Here is an 8,889-nt window from a genome sequence, read left to right as displayed (position 1 = left end):
ATGTCAGTGGGGATAAGCCTTGAAAATTCATAACCCCATCCACCCTTGTTCACCTCCCTGCACCCATCTACTTCTTGTGAGCAGAAGAAATCTGATGTTTCTGCCTCCTGGGTGTTATGCTAGCTTCACACTCCTGCTGTTGGGCCTTCTCTGCCATGTTGGATTCTATCCCTTGGGAACTGTAAGGCCAAATTAGCCCCTTTCTTTCCTAAGTTGCTTTTGGAAATGACATTTTATCATAGCAATAGAAAAGTAATTAACACACTTGGCAAACTCTTTGTATTGGCAAGTCACAAGGCATTCACACACTGTTTTGTACTTGATTTCTCATGGCCACTTTTTCTCCAGTGCTTGTGGCAGTGGCAGCTGGATGAGTGATTCAAAGGCAGCTGAGAACATCACACCCTAGTGTGGCCTGAAGGCTGTCTGGACAGAGACTTGCTGACGCTCATTAATGTATCAGCTAAGGAATTGCTTTCCACATCTTGCAGAAGGTATTACTTTCCATTCACAGCTATAAGTCTCTGGCAACTGTTTGATAGGACAACTAACTCAAGATAATTCATCTCAGGACTCAGAATATTCCAGCTCATCATAATCAAAGATCTAGTCAGTCAGGCAACCTTGCAGGAAGGAGAGAACAGCGTGCTGTAGACTATCAGGGTAATGCACTACTATGAGGATCCTCTCAGTCTCAATGTGTGGCCTACTGAATGTTTTCTTAGGAGGCCATTTATGGTTTGTTACATATTATAAGAGGCCATCCTCCTCTTTTTCTAGAGACACTTGATCAATCCCTGTCACCAAAGGCATCTGTAAAGGTTAAATGGTGGCACTGATTCATCATTGTGTTCTTGTTCCTTCCAACTTGCAAACTAAAGCATGAATTTTTCAATGATGAACTAGGATCATCAGGTAAAGAATAAGGGGACTTAGCATATTGAACATGGGCCTTTAAAGTAACACCATAACAAGTTGGAAATAAAATAGGAATAAAGAAATTGAATTAATCAAATTCAGATATTAAGGTATGTCAGAGGGTATGTATGCATATTCATGAAAACATGTGCTTCTGTTGTGTGATAAGACTTTTGCCGAGAAGATGCAACACACACATACACATACACACATACACATACACACACACACACACACACATCTACTCAAAGCACAAACCACAACAGACCTAAGTAATAATTGCACCAATGTCTGAGTTGGTGAACCAATGGATTGTTTTATTGAGGTTAGTAGCAGGAGTATGGGTGAGGGGTTGCTTACAAGAAGCAGGGATAACTCAAAGGCAGCTGCACCACCAGAAAGCCCACCCCAACATGGGTGAGGACTCCCCAAAATAGCAACTCTGTGGCTCTTTATACAGTAATTTGCAGGCAGCTCCACAGCCCGGACATTTTCTTCCAGTTGTCTGGTCATTGTCTCCACGCCTAGAAACTGTTTACTTCAGTTTCCATTGTAGACAGGGGCCTTCAAGAACTTCCAAGCTGCTGTTCTTCCCGGATATGTGACCTTTTGTTTGCCTCCTGTTTATCACCTGAGGCTCTTGAGCCTTCCCACTCCTTCCTGCAGCAAATGTTTCAGCCTGGAGAGCATGTTGCAATTCTGAGGAACATGCCACACATCAGCATCTCAAAAAAAAAAAGCAAATCAAAAAATAAATTTTATAGCAAACTAAGGTTCTTCTGCACAGCTAAGGAAAAAAATCTACAACATGAAAATACAATCTATAGAACAAAATATTTAGAAACAATTCATCTGATAGAAAGCTCATATTCAAAATGCATATGGAACTATGGAACTCAATTCAATATCAAGGAAACAGCACAATTAGTACATGGGTAAAGGATTTGAACAGATATTCTTTTCTTTTTGGGGTGGGTGAGAATGAGGTTGAGATAGGTTTCTCTATGTAACCTTGATTGTCCTGGAACTTGCTATGTAGACCAGGCTGCCCTAGAACTCACAGAGATCTGCCTGCCTCTGCCCTCTCTGGATGCTGGGATTAAAGAGGTGTATCACCATACCTGGCAAGACATTGCTCAAAAGATGACAAGTAACTGTCCAGCAGGTATGTGAACAGAACTCCCAGTGTTTATAAGCCTATGACAAATTAAAACTATAGTGATGTATCACTTCACACCTGTTTGGATGGCTATTATCAAAGATGAAAGGTAAGTGTTGATGATGAAATAGATAAAAGGAGACTTTTGTACTCTGTTGGAAGAAGTGTTAATCAGTAGAACAATTATGTGGAACTGTATAGAAACTCCAAACAGAATTTTGTATATGACCCATCAAATCCCACTATGGGATATACATCTAAAGGTCTTGAAGTCAGCATGGTAAAGAACCAACTGCACTCGCATGTCACTAAAGCATTGGTCACAGTAGCTAAGATATTCAATCAAAGTGGCATTAATGGATGAGTGGATAAATACAATACATACATATACACATACACACATACTATTCAGTCTTAGAAATAAAGAAGAAAATTCCTGTCATAAGCAACAGCATAACTAACTTTGGAAGAAAGAATGCTAAATGAAATGAGTCAAGCACAGAAAATCAAAAAGCATATGACCTCAATTATAAGATCTACAAAAGTTGAACTCATACTGGTGTACTATATTTTTGCTATCAAAGCATAACTTGAATGCTTTGAATGGTGAATATTCAGAATGTGTAGGAAAGTATAACACATACCATATTATTTCAATTACCTAAAAAACGTAGTGAGTGCTGTGTGTTCACACACAGGAACCAGAAGTATATGACGGACTGAATAAATTTTGGCTGTGGATGACTGTATTCTTTGCACTTTGTGGGTTTCATTTCCTGTAATGGACATGTGTATTAATTATTTTCTATTGCTCTGATAGAATACCCTGACAAAAAAGCAAGTTTTGGAAGGGTTTAGCATGGCTTACACTTCTAGAGGGATGGAGTTCATCAAGGCAGGGAAGGCGTGGCAACAGGCAGGGATGATATGGTGTCAGGAGCAGGATGCAAACTGATCACATTCCATTCCCATATAGGAAGCAGAAAGAAAGAACAGTAAGTAAGGCAAGGATAAAAAACATCAAAGTGCCCCTCCCCTACCAGGTAAGTACTTCTTCCAGGAAAGTATCACCTCTGAAAGGTTCCATATCCTTGCCAAACACCACCACTAACTAGGGACCATGTGTGCAAATACATGAATCTGTACGGGTCATTTCATTCAAACTACTACACATGTTAATTTAAAAACATAGTCTTCTCTTTTTAAAGTTAAACTGAAGTTAGGGATATAACTCAGTGATAGAGTGCCCCCATAGGATGCATGAAGCCCTAGGTTTGGCCCCCCACACAATTCAGTGTCATCCTTTGCTACACAATGAGTTTGAAGCTAACCTTGGCTATATGGAATAATGTTTTTTTTTTTAAGCCTCAAAAAGGTGCTAGCAGGATGACTCAGCAAATAAAGGCTCTTGCCTCAAGACTGACAATCTGATGGTGATCCACAGAACCCACATAATAAGAGCTGACTCCTGAAATTTACACTCTGACCTCCACACACGCCATGATTCATGAACCCACATTTATATGTGCACAAATAAATATATGTAGAAAAATTAAGACTAAATAAATCATTGAAGCAACACAAGTAGAGAGTAAAGTGTTGAATGATGTAGGGCTGCATTTTTACAAGTAACTCTGACTTTTAAGGAAAGTGTAAACCAAAGACGCTTCCTTTGTTGTCTAGTCTCAGAATTCCTTTCTCTGGCTTCTCTTGGGCTCCAAGGCCCCGTTCTGTTCTATTCCATCTAAGGTTAATTAATCAGTTAGCAGAGTAAGCTGCTTAAGGAAGATTCTGGTATAAAATATTCATTTCACAACAGGAGACAAAACTTCATGGGGAAGAATCAGTAAGTGGGAAATGATAGGCCATAGGGTTGACAGTGAAGACTGAGTTCCCCTATATAACCTATGAACCTACTACCTCATACACTCCTTCCAGGCCCCATTGACCTATTCCTAGAAATCAGTCACTGAAGGCTGGACTGATTTGATTTTAGTGCACCTCTAGGGAAATCTAATTATAAGAAATGCTTTCTTCTCTGAGTTATACGCCAGAAAGTAATAGAAAATAAGCAATAAGAGATTTTAATTTTTTTCCATTATTTTTTCCCAATTACCCTCCTCAATCTTTAATTAAAGCCACTTTTTTTTCTCTAAAAGAAAATGGCTTCTAAAAGACTAGCCAGGATGAGCAGAGGCAAACATCTGGGAGCCAGATTGGAACTCACGGGGGTTTTTTTTGTTATTTTTTTTGTTTTTTATGGATTCTGTGCAGCAACCTCCAGACTGGTCTATATTGGGGGATTTATTAAGGCAACTACACATAGTTGAAAAGGAGGTTCCTGTCCTTTACCCTGCATTTAAGATGTTTCTTAGTACCTTTCATCTCCACTCAGGAGATGCCAGGACTACCCTCCTCCCAAAATATGACAAAAATTTCTCCAGGCATTACTAAATTTTCCAGGTAAAACATACCTCCCCATTAAGGTCTACTGATTTATAATAATATATATTTCTTAGTACCATGGGGTTACAGTGGCTATAATTAATTATAATATAAAGCTTTTTTCTAAGTCTTGAGCTGGATACTTTTATTCATAAGTCATAACTGATTTCATGTCATTTTAAGCATTTTAAACATTCTTCTAGTCATGTCAATACCTAGTTCTTATAACATTAAGGTGTTGTCATAGAAATGTCATATTACTGTCCAGCATTTTTCCATGTCTTCTGTTTTCCATCCAGTGTACCAGCCTATGTCACGATCATAATTGCAGCATCCATATTTTCTCCCTTGTTCTTGGAAAGTAACCCCATCTTCTATCTATTTTCCATTCTGTTTCATTCTCAACTTTTTGTTTTGTTCTCTAGCCAATCTCTTTTTTCCCAGGGTTTCATCAAGAATCCCTGCTGTCTTTGGTTTAGGCAGCCTATTATATGGAACAGTATCAAAGGCTTTCTGAAAATTGAGATTATCCATGTTGCATGCATTACCATTCTCCAACATGTCTGTTAGCTGCTCCAAAGTATACAAAAGAGCCAGTGAAGTTAGATAGCATCTTTCTGCAGAAACCCCCCTTGCCCTTATACTTCCTTAAGCCAAAAGACCAATCTGAATGGAAGAGATACTTGTTGAGCGTGTTTTTAATGCATTCCAAATATTTACATGTTTGGCATTCTGTCGATCCCCATCTGGCAGGCTGATAAAACTGTTCTTCTGGAAACCATGGAGATTTGTAGCCATAGCTTGTGTCTTCTCCAGATACTGTTGGCTTTGGCTAGTTCAGAGTTAACTACCACTTATTGAACCCTTACCAATAGCCTGTACATGGTATCTATTTGATCTTTATGAGCACTGCATGAGGTATGAGGGATTTTTTTCTTTGATTTACAGATAAGAGAAATGGGTCTCAAAGGCTGGGGCCATAAAATAAGTGGCACACTCAAATTTAAATTTGGATGTTCTAATTTCTACTTTGGTCTCACTCCTCCACAACATCAGGAGAACAAAGAGTCCGGAGCCCAAGGCATGAGTTTCTCATTAACTAAGGCCATCTCATTGCTCAAAATGTGGGCCTTTGTAGCAATATCAGTAACACCTGTTTTAGTTACTTTTCTGTCACTGTGATAAAACACCATGACCGAGGCAACTTATTTGGGCTCGTCCAGAGGGATATGACAGCCGGCGTGGTGGCTACAGCAGAAAATTGAGAGCTTGCTCACATCTCAAAGCAGAGAGAGCAAACTACAAGGAGGGCAAAACCTTAAACTCTCAATGCAGGCCCCCACTGACATGCTTCCTTTAGGAAGGCCATCTCTCCTAAACCTGCCAAACAGGACCACCAACTGGGTAATATGTATTCAAATGCCTGAGACTATGGAGACCTTCTCTTTCAAACCACCACAACACCCACGTTTTTGTTAGAAATATAGCGTCCTGAGTCCTTCCCAAGATATGATAAATCAGAGCTGCATTTCAACAAGACCACCGATCATTTCCACACCCAGGAAATTGAAAAGCACTGCAGTTAGGTTGTATGCATATGGAAGAAAGGATTGTCCAACTGGTCATTATGTTACAGCCTCATCCTTTTGCCCCTGTTGACCCTTCTCCACTGTGGCGCAGCCTGATCAGGTATCTCTTTGACATTCTTCCTCATGTTATAGGCCAAAAGGACTGAATATATGTTTCAACTTATTTGCCAACATGGATAAATCCACAGTTTGATTCTCTAGAGCTTTGTGTTGACAATTATGACACTCTATTTGACCTAGGCTTTTAAGAGTTTGCCATGACTTAGGAGGGAAAGGAAAGTATGCACACCTCGGGATAACATTCTTATTCTAGATATCCCTTTCTTGTCTCAGCATCTACACTATCTTGATACCAAAATAAGTAAACAACTGCATAGAAAATTTGATGAGACAATTCTGGTGAGGGACTAGGGAGATGGCTCAGCAGGTAAATATGCTTGCCATGTCTCTTAGTCAGGTTTCTGTTGCTGTGAAGCTACCATGATCATGACAACTCTTATAAAAGAAAATTTTAATTGGGGCTGGCATACAGTTTCAGAGGTTTAGTCCACCATCATCATGGTGAGAAGCATGGCAGTGTGCAGGCAGACATGGTGCTAGAGAAGGAGCCAAGAGTTCTATATCTTGACACACTTCCTCCAACAAGGTCACACCTACTCTATCAAGGCCATACCTCCTAATAGTGCCACTCCCTATGGGCAAAGCATTTCAACACATGAGTCTATGGGGGCCATACCTATTCAAACCATTATGTGTCTTAGTTAGGGTTTCTTGTGCTGCAATTAAACACCATTTCCAAAAATCAAGTTGGGGAGGACAGGGTTCATTTGGCTTATACTTCCACATTACTGTCATCACTGAAGGAAGTCAGGACAGGAACTCAAGCAGGGCAGGATCCTGGAGGCAGGAGCTGATGCAAAAGCCATAGAGGGGTGCTACCTACTGGCTTGCTTCCCCTGAATTGCTCAGCCTGCTTTCTTATAGAACTCAGAACCACCAGCCCAGGGATGGCTCATCCACCATGGGCTGGGCCCTCCCCCATCAATCACTTATTGAAAAGATGCCTTACAGCTGGATCTCATGGAGGTGCATCTTCAACTGAAGCCCCTTCTTCTCTGATGACTCTACCTTGTGTTAAGTTGATACCCAAAACCAGCCAGTATACCATGTAAGCCTTACAAACCAACTTCCAACCCTAAAACCGATGTAAATAGCTGGGTGTAGTATCCCACATCTGTAATCCCAGCACTTTTATGGCAAAATCAAAGATATGGGTATCAGCCTAAAGATCATGGGCCAGCTAGCCTGGATTGTGCAACAAAGCAGCAGAAGCAATAACTAAGAAGACCCCACCTCCATGATGTAGAAGACAAGAAGCAATACTCAAAACTTGCCCTCTGGCCTCAACACCTGTACTGTAGTAAGTGCGTGCGTGCGTGCGTGCATGCATGCATGTGTGCAAGCACGTACATACGTACGTGCATGCATGCGCACGCACGCGCGCGCGCGCATACACACACACACACACACACACACACACACACACACACACACACACAAACACATACACACGAATAAATAAATTAAAATTTGTAAGATGATTAGGGCAGAAATTATTTTTTGAAAATCAAACTGAATCAGAGTTCTGATTCTTAAGGCTTATTTTCATCACAAGAAACTTAGGATCACAGTAAGCTAGTGGCCACATAAGAATTAACAGCAAAGGGTTCCTTGTCTGAGATTTGATAGACAAGTTCCTGTCCACCAACACCACCCAAGAGAAGTGAGATCCACTTAGAGGGACTAAAGTAGACAGCTGGATAGATATGGGTGACAACTGCTCCATTTTCAGAGTGGCCCAACCACAAATCATTCAGCAATTCAGTCATAGGTGCGAAAGGTAATAACAAGCCACACAGCACTGAATGACTGTAATTATAGCTCATACTTCCAGATAGTGCTGCCAGCATTTACTTTATCAGTTTGATTAAGACTCTGGGTTATTTTGTTAACCTTACTTATACTTTAAATAGTACCTTTTAGATTTTTTCCATAAATGTTTAAATTAGCAGTAGGATCAGGATGACCAAATGAATCTCTTTTTTTTTCTAGGACAGGATGTCATGTAGCACAGGATGGTCTTGAACTATCTATGTAGGCAAGAATTGCCTTGAACTTCTGATCCCCCTGTCTCCACCTTCCAAGTGCTGGGACACTATCATGCCTGATTTATGTGGTGCTAAGGATCAACATCAGGGTAGACAAGCACTCTAGCAACGAAGCTCCATCTTCAATCTTTTAAAGTGATTCTTTTAAGATAGGTTTTTGTGAAAACAAAGGATTCCTTAGGGATCTTGATTCTATACTATTCTATTAGTATGCAATAAATACACAGGGGCCATAGTGAGCATTAAAGGTCATGTAATATTTATACATCTGTGAAATTTTGAATATGTGAATTCTTCCATTGGAAGTTTAAACCCCCAATGGCACAGTGTTAAGAGGTGTGACTATTCCTTTTTCCACTTTCATGTGTGCATGTTTGCATGTGTGTGGCCACACATATATGTGTATGCATGTAGAGGCCCAAGGTTATGTTGGGAAGCATCCTTGATTTATCTTCTGCTTTCTTCTTTGAGACAAGGTCTCTCATTTAAACGCAGAGCTTGTCAATCTGACTAGTATAACTAGCCAGCACACTCTGTGGAGTCACTATTTCATCCCTGACTTCCAAGGCTGAGTACAGGTCAACATTGTATACCCGACATTTACATGTCA

General features: G+C 40.3%; 1 long non-coding RNA gene across 6 annotated transcripts in view; it reads right to left on the bottom strand.

The window, feature by feature from the left end:
• Positions 1-1,222: 1,222 nt before the first annotated feature.
• LOC121825877 (uncharacterized) overlaps positions 1,223-8,889 on the bottom strand; it is a 31,191-nt gene continuing 23,524 nt past the window's right edge. For 4 of the 6 annotated variants that reach the window (XR_006068245.2, XR_013048074.1, XR_013048075.1 and 1 more), the window contains 3 exons: positions 2,946-3,028; positions 2,722-2,853; positions 1,223-1,643 (listed from right to left, as the gene is read on the bottom strand). This is a non-coding gene — a long non-coding RNA (uncharacterized LOC121825877). Of the gene's footprint in view, positions 1,644-2,721; positions 2,854-2,945; positions 7,534-8,889 lie in introns of those variants that run through there. The other 2 variants (XR_006068243.2, XR_006068244.2) reach the window with 2 other exon arrangements.

This window comes from Peromyscus maniculatus, chromosome X (assembly GCF_049852395.1).
Source record: "Peromyscus maniculatus bairdii isolate BWxNUB_F1_BW_parent chromosome X, HU_Pman_BW_mat_3.1, whole genome shotgun sequence".
Taxonomy (NCBI): domain Eukaryota; kingdom Metazoa; phylum Chordata; class Mammalia; order Rodentia; family Cricetidae; genus Peromyscus; species Peromyscus maniculatus.
Note: the sequence above shows the minus strand (reverse complement) of the source record. Positions and strands in the feature narration are given on the sequence as shown.